The sequence below is a fragment of the Pteropus medius genome, unplaced genomic scaffold (genome assembly GCF_902729225.1).
Source record: "Pteropus medius unplaced genomic scaffold, Ma_sr-lr_union100, whole genome shotgun sequence".
Classification (NCBI taxonomy): Eukaryota; Metazoa; Chordata; class Mammalia; order Chiroptera; family Pteropodidae; genus Pteropus; species Pteropus medius.
The window spans coordinates 25,786,797-25,798,630 of record NW_024340692.1 but is presented as its reverse complement, the minus strand read 5'-3'; positions in this window follow the sequence as shown (position 1 = coordinate 25,798,630).

The following is an 11,834-nucleotide window of genomic DNA, read 5'->3' as shown; positions in this document are numbered from 1 at the left end:
ATAGCCATTAGGTGAGCCATACAAAATATGCATCCATGCCAGAAGAAGGTGGAGGAGAGCAGTTAGAGAGGTGTTGGCAATGTCCCAGACATGAATGTCAGAGTCCAAGCAGGGTGAAGAGGGGCTTGGCATAGAAGGGTTGTCTGGTCCAGAGTATTGGTGTCTATCTACGCTTTTGCCAAACACACTGATGTCTCAGCACATGTGGTAGAAGAGGACATCCGTATGTGGAGGGGATAGAGGTGGCGATGAGAGATTACTTAAATACATTAATATATTTACTTGACTAAACAAGTAAATATATTAACGATAATGGAACCAGATTCCTCAGTGTGGAGAAAGAAGTTAAAACATGAAAAGGGAGAAACTAGAATGAACCCAGTGGTCTTGGATTGTAACTGAAGGTACTGATGTAAACCCATGGTTTTCAACATATATAGATATACAGAGAAATAAATTAATATTTAAATGTGTGAATGTGTGTGTGCGTGTGTGCACATACATATAGTTATTTCCTAGCTGTGTCCACTGCGAGGTCCTAGAAACAATATCCTAAAAATAATGAGCACACCTAGCACCGCTACCTTGGATTCTAAATCCATTCTCTGTTAAAAGAATCGGGGCTACTTGGAGAAATGACTTAAACGTTCCCAGGCCTGATGAATTGCCATTATTTTCTCATAGAAAAGAAAGTCACAAAAAGAATTATCTTTTACCTCTTCCAAAGATAAACATGGTGACAAGTCCCAATTAACAAAGAACCTGAATATGTAGCAGGACCTCGATAAATTCATAAATCTATCAATACCTGCAATGAAGGCAGTTACCTGAGATTTTCTTACCTATAAAAGCCTGCAGTCCTGTCAGCTGGAGAGCCTCATGTCCTGGGTCTTGCAGGGCACGACAAAGAGTTCTGCCTCAACCTTCTCTGTCCAATGGCATTAATGCCTTGATAAGCCCTTACCTGGGTTCCCAGGAACCATTCCTATTAGATTCACTGATGGGTCCCAGGCGAGTTAAAGCTTTTGTTGGCGCCTCTGAAGACAACAACCAAAGGGCTGTCATCATCCTTCTTCTGTCACTGGTCCTGCAGAGAATCAGAGATGATGACTTGTTAATTTAGTGTGTGGACTGGGAACTTGACATCTCACTGTCCTTCTGATGTGTGCAGGTACTTCCAACACGCTAGGCTCTCTAGGCTGTCAAGGCCCATGTGCCGACTGCACCAGGGGCCCGGCCCATAACATCGGCGCTTAACACCACGCAAAGCTCTTCCTTTCAGTTCTAACAGCAAACCCTATCGATTAATATTAGTAACTCCACAAATAATCGATGACCTTTGAGACAGGTAGCGAAGCCTTCACGGTCACCAATATTGTCATTATATTCATGCAGTTTGTGCATAATTATTTGCGCAGTTTGGTAGAGTCTCTAACAGCACAGGAAACCCTTATCTAGCAAGCAGAGCCCCCTCCTCCGCCCCCCAAGGCCTCTGAGCTTCTTGAGCCTTGACCTCTCGCGAGGGTTGGAGTTTGAGAGCTCGCGAGGCTAGGCCAGTGGGAATAGGAATGGTTAACAGAAGGATGTGTCTGTCAAGCAGGGCAGGGAGAAGTCACTCGGGAGTCCAAAAACCTTCCTAACAACTTTTTTTCAGTTAAATGTCAACCCTTGTCTTCCAGAACCAAGGAAGGTGGGCCCTACGGTGAGTCTTCTCAGCATCTATCCTGTGCTTTAGGAAGCCAAAAGCCATAGCCTCACAGGCCCAGACCCTGAATGTGGCCCCGCCCCCAAACACGTTGGGCGGAGCCCCCATGGAGAAATCCCTCCCGTTGCTTAATGTTTCTTCCTCCAGAGGTTTCTGAGCACAACTGGGTATGTCCGCCGTGATGAAGTAAATATGTCTCTATCTTCTCAGAAGGTAGATACAGTTAACTCTGGAACAAAGCTAGGGTGAAGGACACAGACCACCTGCCCAGTGGAAATTCTGCATAGAATTTAATTCCGCCCTCTGCCTACACAGATTCATCACTGTCAATTAAACCTTGAACAAGGCAGGTTTAAACTGCCAGAGTAATTGAACTTCGTGGGTTAATCGAACTGTGATCAATAAAACTGAACAAGTCAATTGGGAAAAAAAGTCCGCATGTAAGTAGACTCCTGCAGTTCAAACCCATGTTGTCAAATATTGGCAAATATTCCACACGATCTGGAAAGTGATATGAACTGGAAAGCAAGGACAGCCCCCAGCTCTGGAGGATCAAGGAAAACATCCAAGGGGAACCTTTCTGTATAGGAAGGAAAGAAGATAGAACAGATGGGGGTTCACTTATTGGTTTGTTGTTGTTTTGAAGTTTTTATGATAAAATGTTCTCATCTGATGACTTCTCGTTCCCCTATGGTGGTCCAGTGCATATGCTCAGATGAGTGAGGAATGTGGAGAAGCTGTAGAAAAGTAAATTATTTTGAGTACTTAGACAAAAGAATTGTCTAAGAAAACAACCATATAAGCTCCACGAAGACAGGGAGCTTTGTTTATTTCCTTCACTGGGGTGTCCCAAATGCTTACAAGGTTGTCTACTTCATATTAAACACTGAAGGAATTAATGAGTTTTTAAGTTTTCAGATAATGTTGGCACTTACCCGTAGTAGAACGTAAATTTGTATTGGCACAAACCTAACTGTGATTTTACCCAGAGGAATCAGCCCCTTATTGGAAGACAGGTCTATAAAACACAAAGTTGATTTTGCCAGGCAGGACAGATGAATGGAGAATGGGGAAAGTTGTTTAGAAAAGAGCTCTCTAGGTTTGGGGTTAAGTGATTGACCTTGGAGAGGGAGGAAATGAAGACAAAAGGTTGTCACATAGACAGGGAGAAAGTATAAAGTAGCGTGTAGTTCCTGAACAGGTTGAAGAATTGTCATACTGAGGACAAAGGTTGAAAGGATAAGGGTGCAATATCAGACTAGTTGTCAGAAGGCAGAAGGGTTCCTAATGGTAAGTGCTTGATAGAATATGCCCATAACTGAACTGGAATAGAGTTAAAGGGTGCCCGCAAAATGAACATTTCCTGCAACTCTAAGCTTCAGTCAGTTGCATGACTCTGGACAAGAAGTCAGAAATGGGACAGTGTGAGAGAGGGTTGTAGTAGACATCTGGTTTTTTGTGTGTGTTTTCTTTTGACACGGAACATTCACTCACCTAGAAATCATCCCTCTTACCCTCTGGAGAATTAACACCATTCTCAGTATCAGTCCATGAGCAGATGAAGTGGTCGTTCCCTGATGCCCTTCTTTTAAGGATGGATGTAGAACTCAGTCTTGGCCAAAAAGTTTGTTCCATGCTCTTGGCAACAGTAATTGGGCAGAGATGGGCATGTAGTCCAACTGGAGAAAATAAGGCACAATGGGATTATAAAGGGACTAGTGGGAGAAACAACTCATTTTTAGATGCACCTAAAATTGAGAGGATGTTGCCAGTTTAATAATGAAGCCGGTCCAAAATGTAGAGCCAAGAAATAGAAATTGAATCTTGATGGAATCTACTGAGCCCCAGTATGAGCCCTCCTGCCTGAGGACAGCCTTACGCCAAGACTTTTTTGTGTCCTGAATCAACAGATTCTCTTTTATAAGTCACTGGAATGGTATTTTCTGTTATTTACATTCAAATAATTCCTCACAATATAAAGGGGCTCTCTATCCCTGCTCCCTCTTCTATGCTAGCACACTAAATATATATTATTTTCTCTGTCCTTCAGATTGCCCTCTATAAAAGGGGGAGACAAAACCTACTTCAAAGGGTTGTAAAGATTACATGGAGTACTATATATAAAAGCATAAATTTGTTCCACAACATTAAAGTACAACAAGCAGTACTTAATTTTTCTAAATTAAATCTAGCTCAAATCTCCCATTTTTAAGGATAGAAAGATATTTAATATTACCTATTTCTGGAGTCCTTTTGCCTATTTAGTTCAATATTCACTTAAGCATGTAGGAAAGAGCCTCTGTACTTGAGTCCACTATGGTTGCCACCGAGATGTTCAATGTCCAAGCCCATTTGACCCAAAAGGCCAGCAGCTGCACAGCCTCTGTGCCAAGTGTGGGCAAGGCAATGCCCCCAAGATAATGAGACTCAATAATTAGTCATCTCAGCAACAGCATTTTATCCCTTAAAAAATTGTCTTGTCTCCTAGAGGACTTACACACCAAACCCACTTAAGAGGCTCATTTTTACACCCCCATTCTCAAGTCTTTGGAGCTAATGCTACCTTTAGGTGATTCTCCTTATTTCAACTGACACCTGAGTTAGCCACTGTCTCCTCTGTCCTGTGAACTCCCAGCTAAATTTTCCTCTCATGTAAGAATTTGGACAGAACTGTACAACAGGTGCCTCACAACTTCTCTTTAGGGTCGGGAAAGACGAAAGCCATTAATAATCCCTCAGACCAGAAGCCCAGAACTTCTCGTAAGACAGAAGAGGAAAGTCATCTTTTATCCTTTCTGAGTCCCCTCTGACAGGGAATAGAAAACATCAATCAATGGCTTGGTAAAATATCTTGCCTAAGATAAAAGTTGCCTAAAGCTGCATAAGAATTTCTAGGGGACAACTACCCACTCTTGTCACTGTCAGCCCAACCTACTTCCCACAGTGAAGCACTGCTAAATTTGCAAAATAATCAGTTCCTTTTCTGCACCCTCCCTTCTTCCCCCAATGAAGGAAGGCATAACCCCTGAATCTCTTGGAAGAAATAAGGAGGCAGCCTCCACAAGTCTCTCAACTTGCCACTTGGCTGCCCTAATGAAGACCAGACATGTCCTTGAAACCCTAGGCAAAGAGCCTAATTTAAGCTCTGATCAGGGGCAATGGCAGTTCCCAAAGAAAGACTCCAAGAGAAGAAGCCCTTGTCATAGCCCAGGCTCTTTCATTGATGGACCATAGTGCTCAATGTTAAGCCCTCTGCAAGCTGCTTCAAGAATCTTATTTTCTTAGGCAGCACCTGGCACTTGAGAAATTCACAGCACCTGAGGCTGGGATCTGGGGTCCCCATGCCCAGTCAAGATACTAGTTGACTTATGCATTTCACTTGCCCTAACGTTAGGTCATAGTGTGGGCATGAGGTTGTAAAACTTCTAGTAGCCCATTCCCATTGTATTTTGTTAGTGACAGTTCTTCAGGCACCACACTGTACCTTGTAAATGATACCCCACTGAAATTGCATAACACTCTCATCCCTGAGTATGAGCTCAAAGCACATTAAATTTTTTTTCTAGAGAAATTGTTCTTCATCTCTCCAGTCATTTCTAAGCTAACACACTTTCTTGCTTTCTATGACAGTCTTGCATTTTCATGGGAACAGGAGGCTGAGAAAAGGGAAAATAGTCCTAGAGCAGAACAAGAGTGTGGAATCATTTCTAGACAGTATTGCCACCTCCTTAGGGCACGTCACTTCCCAGAAGTTCTGAGTGTGCATATACCATCTCATCAACTTATCCAATGTTTCTCAGGATGGAAGCAATGGGCACCAGATGTGACTTGCTATATGACCCAGGCCAGTAACTCAGAACATTTAAGCTACAACATCTTCTTTGGATAGAAATCCTCAGGCCATGAGTCCATGGAAAATATCCTGGAATGGGAGTTATATGCTCTGAGTTCACTAGTACAGTGCTGGCTTTTCCATCAATTGAGCGACTCATTCTCTCTGACGTTCGAGCTGTGAGAATCTAATATGTAATGATGGATGTGCTATATTCAATATACTAATAAGAACAAAAAGTAAACCTTGCAACCTGTAGGGTTTCCTTCCTCTAGAAGCTTTGCTTTCTCTACTGGAGAAGAAGGTTGCTTAGGGTCTAGGAGCTAGGGCAGAGTGGAGAGACTGTAGTGGAGCCAGGATGAGCCTAATTTTTTCTATGTCTCTGACAAAATACTGGCAGTGGTGAGTCGGGTGGTTCTAAGGGCTCCTTCCACTTTACCATTCATGATGACCCCATATCACCTTACCTTTCCTATGCCATGGCACCTTTTCTATGCCATCTTTCATTCCTCCTTCGGATGCTCCAATCACTATGATGTTTTTCTTACAGACACCACTACATTAACCATCAATCAGCTTTGACCTTGATGACATCGATATTGTTGAGGAAGAGAATTCACTTGGTACTTTTAGCCACTTTTGCATCAGTGAACTTAGTGTTGTATCCAGGAAGAAATCCCTGTGTTAGGAAGACTTCTAAGAAGGTTCCAATGATCTTCACACCTTCTGATATTTACACCCATGTGTAATTATCCTTCTCCTTGTGTGTAGGCTAGACTTAGTGATTTCCTTCTGACTGAAAGAATAAGGTAAAGCTGATAAGACATCATTTCCATTATTAATTTACAAAGGGTTGTAACTTGTGTCCTGTTAGCAGACTCTCCTGGCTTTGATGAAGTGCCATGTTGAAGAGGCCCCCATGACAAGGAACTGAGGATGGACTCCAGGCAACTACAGCCAACAGCCAGCAAGGATTTGAGGACCTTAGTCCAACATACCTTAAGGAACTAAATTCTGCCAACAGCTGTATAAGTAAGCACACAAGTGAGTCCTTCCCCAGTCAAGCCTTCAGAGGAAGCTTGAGCTCCAGCTGACAGAGTAATTGCAGCCTTTCAAGAGACTCTGAGGCAGAGTGTCCAGGTAGGCCTTGCCTAGATTCCTGACCCACAAAAACTGTGAGATGATAAATATGTGTTTTTATAAGACACTAAATTTTGAAGTGTCCATTACACAGCAGATACCTAATATCCTCCTAAATTACTGTAACCTTGGTGTAAGATGTAGCATGGCTGGGAAGGCAGGTACAAATTAGGAGAACAAACTCCCTGAATTGTCTCTGGAGATACTCACTTCATGCTCAATGATCATCCCACATACTCTAATGCTGAAATGGTATCATTGTGCTCTACCAAGCCCTGATTGGTCTCCAGGAAGTGAGGCTTAGGAAAGGTAGGCCTAGGCCTAATTCTGAGTGGCTCCCAATTGACCAACAAATGATGGCTAGGTGATCTCTCGGGCTGGCAACAATGCTATCAACCCAAGCATCACAGAGAGATGCTCTCATAAGCAGGAATATGCCACTGTCGAGATCAAAGCATGCCTTCCAGACAGATTCACACCTTACTTATACCAGATTCTTCAACCAACCCACCCAGTTCCTAGACCCTGCCCTGGCCAACCCAGTGTGCACACTTGTGAAACCTACCCGTAGTTACCCTACTCAGTGACCATCCACCTGTTTGATACTCCAGCATCAGCAATTTTTTCTAAATAAAAGTAAGTCAGTGCTTTCAGGAAAATATTTATATCCCTGGTCTTCTACCTTGCTGCAAGTTCTGTTTTCCCTACCTCTCCAGTAAGAGTAGAGGAAGGGAAAAGGGTGACCTGCTACCCATTTTCATTAGAGTAAGGTAAAGAGTGGGGAACATGACCTGTTACCCCAAACTGCAAGAGGGAGACAAGAGATCTTAGGAGCAGATAACATATATTCCTCACCAAGAGATCCAACAGGAAGATTACTCCCTACCATTAACCTCAGGGCCTAAACATCTCCCTGCCCTACATCCTATTCCAAATCATTCTGGAGGCAACAAAGATGAATTATAGCTGTATTCTGCCAGGGTAACTCATCCCACCCTACACCTATATCTAGTTCAGGGTACTGAGGGAACGGATAAAAAACAGTTTGATCTAAATTCTGGACTTTCAGCATTTTTCTCACTTTGAAAAAGCCTGAAAGTGTTTAGAGTAAACTTTTTGTACATTTTATGAAAAAATAAAGTGTCTTAACTACAGGAAATCTGAACAGGTCAAATAAAGGACCTTGGGAAAAAACTGAGAAGGCCACTGTCAGGCTCCTTACATGGGACCGATCATCTTTTAGAAACCTAAAGAAGAAATCAGTATGAGCTGAAGTAATTCCTTCCCTAAACACAAGTCCATGGAATGAAAACCCACACTTCATCCCCACCCCCCATTCAGTACATAGACAACAAGACTACAGTAGAAGAAACACATATTGACAAGGATCAATATCCTTCGTTGTGCTAAAGATTGTTATTATCAGAGGATGTGTTATCAGAAAAACTGTGAGGCTTTCTCAACAAGGACTGAATGATTTTTGTAAGGAGGGGGAATTTTCTCTCCCTGGATGTGCTGGAGAAGTGTTTTCTGTATGAATAGAAGAGTCAAATCTGAACACAGTGCCTTCATCACAGGTAAGGGTGACCGGATTGACCTAGCATATATCATATATGCAGGTGGAGTGTGGATCAGACATGGGCTTCCTGGAGGGTGGAGAAGGGTGTTGACTCACATAATAGCTGGTCCGTGAAGCCTGCATTTCTGAGAATGTCTAATTCTGACTCTGTTCCTTGTAGCACTTGTAAGACAACTCTGGTCAGCAGAGATAGCTTCTTGGTTGCAGCACTTGGTACCTGCCCATTCCTCCTGCCACGGGTTAGAGAGAGCCCTGTAGTTGGAGGGATGACCCTTGTCAGGTCGACCTGGCCCTGCAGTTTCTCTTTCTGCTGACTTAAGTCTGAGGCCTTAGGTTTGTACCTACATGCCAGTTTCTCCTTTAGGATCTTCTCTATGGCTGTCATGACCTCATGAACTTCAGGAGGCCTAACACCCACAAAGATAGCTGCACTTTTAGCTTGGTCTTAGTACTCTACAAACTTGACAAGAACTGGGGGCTTTCTGGGTCTTTGATTTTTCTCTTAAAATTGATCCACTGAAAAAAATTGATTCACTTTTTTCTGAAGTAGCTATCAAGAGGAAACTGTCCATTCTGTGACAGAGACAGAAAAGTGCCCTCCAATACTCTGTCATCAACAGGGTGGCTCTTCTTACCAGCTTTAGATGTCGCTACTCCTGAATACTCACTTCCACACTCTCCTACTTTGGAGCCTAGGAGTCCCACTTTCTTTGCATCTGGTAGGAAATCGTTATCCTGGCACTTCCATAAGACATGCTTAGAGATCCAGGGCTCCTGCCTCAACTCCGTTCTAATCCTGCTGTCCTCCAAGTGGGCATGAAGACCCTTGGAAGCTCCCATTTGCCCACTGGAGGTGCTCTGGCAGTGGGTCAGTGAAGATACAGAAGCCAAGATGTCTGAAGTAGAAGACATGTCAGTGGGAGAGCCTTGAACTTGGCTTTGCATCTTGCTCTTGATTTTAAATTTTAATTCACTAAGAAACTGTTTTTTTAGTCTGATAGTTCAGAATTGTGGGGCAATGATATTTTTGGTGAAGGACAGTCAGTGGTCAGGGTAGATTCTACTTTACTCACATTGACATTTTTCCTTTGGGAGCTTCCCAACTCCCTGGTCATCAAGAAGTCACAAGATTGTGATTTGAGAGCACGCAGCTCTTCGGCCTTGAATATCTCCATGGATATGTTGGACATGCAAAAATGTTCAATGCTACAGAATCTAGATTCATCCAAGCATTGGATTATCCTCCTTGGAATGTGGAGTTGCAATTTCTCCTAGGTTCACTGGTAATATGAAAATGGCCAGGAATGATGGAAATTGGTACATAGGCATGTTAGGACCAGCTAACCAACAGAAGGTTGGGATCTCAAGGACAGGTGACCTCTTGAGATTTTTGGAGAACAGGGACTAAACCCCACATGCATATGCAATTCCAGGTTTTTACTTTCAGTCAGGTTATGAGTCTGCCTCATTCTGGGATCTAGGGAAAGACTCTCCACATTCCCTACCCCGGGATGGAAAAGAAGATAGAATAGGGAGTCAGGAATGAAGGTGGGGCGGGCTTGGGCTGGGCCTGAGTGAAAGATTGGGATGGAGGCTTGATTTGAGACACAGGTTGAGGATACACATTGGGTAGAGAAAGGAGGTGGAAATGAGGAGATGGTGGAGATCCTTGATGCTGCATTTTGACTGCAGAAGCATTACAGATTCCATTGAATAAGACAAAGCGAGACTCTAGTGAGGAACTACTTCTAGAAACCAGGAGAGTAGCCACCAGGGACTCACTGTGCAAAGGGAAGCCCCCAGAAGAGCTAGCTATGTTTCTGCTGCAAGTTTGCCCCAAAGTCTTGACATAAAAGAGCTACGGGCTAATGAGCAGATGCTCTGGTTTGTCTTCAAAGTTCCAGCCAGTTTTAGGGGTTGTCATGTCCTCTACTTCGAGTGGCTGCAGTAAATTCCATGAAGATGTTCAGTAGTTTTCTGACCACATATGTTTTGAAAATGATTCCTCCTCCATTTCTTTCTTCTCTAAAATCTGAAAAGCCATTCTTTTTTTAATTTGTCTTTCTAAGTGTGCCTGAATATTAAGGCCAGGGAAGGAATGGCTACTGGTTTCCATGTGCTTTGTAGCAGAATCTCCCCAAAGACAGATCTCTGGTAGGTGGAGGGAAACGTACTCTCGCTGAATATCAGAGTGCAATAATATGGGGAGGAACATATTCTTGGCATATGCCTGCCAACAGGACAAGTCTGAAATTAACAGGTTTGAATGATCAGTGCCTGCAACTGTTGGGACATAAGTGGATAATGTGCCAGGACTATCTAGACATGAGTCCTCTGGAACAGGCTTCAATAAGATGGAATTTGATTTAGTTTGAGTCACAGTGAAAGTGCCGTATGGTGATGGTGGTGAAACAGATTTGTTTGGATGTGAGGACAAGAAAATGAGTCAGTGGAATTCATAGTCTGTGATAAACCTGATAAGGACTTGATATCTTGGGAAAGGGTTGACTCAAGGGAGAAGATGGTATTCAGAGATGAAGCAGCCTCCGTATGGACAACAGGATCCACTCTCTGAGTGTCACGTGGTGGGAGAGGGGCAATAGCAAGAGGTTGGGGTGGGGAATTGTCCACTGGGATTTTGGGCTTCAAAGCAGGAAAAAGTTCTGGTGGCAGGGAGTGACCGGGTGGTGAAGGTGAAAAAAAGTCAGCTAAGGGGGTCGTTGGTTCAGGGGAGAGAATACGGGGTGGCAGTGGGAAAGACTCAGGCAGAGGGGCAGGGAGTGGGTCTTTTGGTGGGACTACTGATAATATATATATTATCCCATGTGATACTCAAAACCACCTGTTAAGAAACATCGGTCAGTGGTCATTTCAAATAGAAGTCTAAGTTCCAGGCAGTCAGAGTACTTTTGCAAAGTCAGGAGATAGAAATTCTGACTCAACATCTCACATGGCCACCTATTGGGCTGCACCCATTGCCCAGGTCTGTCACTGCTTCATGCCAGGACAGCAGAGCCAGGAACCTGAGAAGTGTTTTGGAGTCTGACTGCCTTCCCATGAGTCTCTATTCTGAGGGCTCTGTTTTCTGAGATTGTTGTATGTAGCAACTAACATCTACAGAGAACAAGACCTGGGATCTCAAGGAAATGAGAGAATATGTCAGCCTTGGAGAGCTCAGGTGGAATAAGCAGAACCTTACCTTACCTTTCTTTCTTCTCTTGACTGTGCCCTGTCACTGAGAACAAAAAAAATAATGAAGGGTTGGAACTCATTTCTTTCATTCCTCTCCCTAGGAAAATCAGACACTTATATTCTAAGAATAAAACGACTCTCTATTTTAATTATCAGAATTTTGTATTTATTTTTTTTATTTCTAAAGGTGATACAATTTTCAGTTTTTCCTTTTTTGAAAAACTCAAAGAGGGATTTTGTCTATGAGGTTCATACTTGGTATTCTCAGTCAGAAGTCTTCTGCTTAAGGAGGCCATAGAATCTGAGACCAACAGTCAGGTCTGTACTCCCTCAGACAGGACCCTATAACCTGGGACAGAGCTCAGGCTCCAGCCTCTGTCAGCAGT